Raw genomic sequence first — 1052 nt, forward strand, 5'->3', positions numbered from 1 at the left:
AAGACTGTATAACTATTTTTTATGTTGAAGTAAATTCCTTCATTGCTTTACATTCCACTAAGGACAAACATCTTTTAATTTCAGGTGCCCACACGACAGTTTCACGTGAGACATGCAACGACAGTGCAAGGAGGTGCTGATGCGTACAAGATGGACAAAAATGCACGAGGCTTTGTTCGCATCTTCAACTTCAGTTCTTTCAAGGACAGATCCGACCTGAACCTTCAGCAACTCGACTACGATGCTCGCATTATGTCAGATGTATTTGGCAAAATGGGATACGTGTGTGAAACACACTCGTCACCCACGGCTCAGCAAACGAAGGAAGTCCTGAAAAATATTCGGGATGCTGATGAGCTAACAGACGTCGGATGTGCTATATTTGTCATTTCTGGTTATAGTATAAATGACAGGAAGATTCTTACGTCCGATATGAAATCTGTAGACATCGACTATATCTTAAATCTCTTCAAAGATTCAGATTGTCCTCAGCTCACTAACAAACCTAAACTCTTCATCTTCAACTTGTACAACCTGAGTGAAGTTATAACGACTTCAAGCAGTGAAACTCTAAAAGTGAAGCGGTTGACAGATCCCCTCAGCGACATGGTTTGTATCTTTTCCCAACAGCATTGGTCCAACTGCACCCCGATGGGAAAGGAAAAACCTTTTTAAATGGGGTTTGTGTGCACTTTTTGGGGAGCATGTGTGCCGGAATTTTTATTTTTACAGAGAAATTTCCGAAAAGCTACAATGAGAGTCTCCCATTTCTTTCCCAATTGAGGTACTTTGGGTACCAAAATTTTCTTTTTCCCCATCAAGTTTAAAGGATCCCAGAAGCAAATTTTTTTTTGATTTATACACCTTAAACAATAGTTGCAATGGGTTTTAAATTGGGTATTTAATTTTTAAATATTATTTAAAGAAAAAATTTAGACAAAAATTGGTCAAATGTAGAAAAAAAAACACTGTGAATTTCATAAAAAAAATAGGAAAAAATTATTTGAGCTACATCTTAATTTTTATTTCCATACCTTTTTTACTGATTTTCG

The 1052-nt window shown here is 36.8% G+C and overlaps 1 pseudogene; it reads left to right on the plus strand.

The window, feature by feature from the left end:
- LOC119588894 overlaps window positions 1–827 on the plus strand; it is a 3071-nt pseudogene extending 2244 nt beyond the window's left edge.
- Window positions 828–1052: the final 225 nt, after the last annotated feature.

Source organism: Penaeus monodon, chromosome 24 (assembly GCF_015228065.2).
Source record: "Penaeus monodon isolate SGIC_2016 chromosome 24, NSTDA_Pmon_1, whole genome shotgun sequence".
Taxonomy (NCBI): domain Eukaryota; kingdom Metazoa; phylum Arthropoda; class Malacostraca; order Decapoda; family Penaeidae; genus Penaeus; species Penaeus monodon.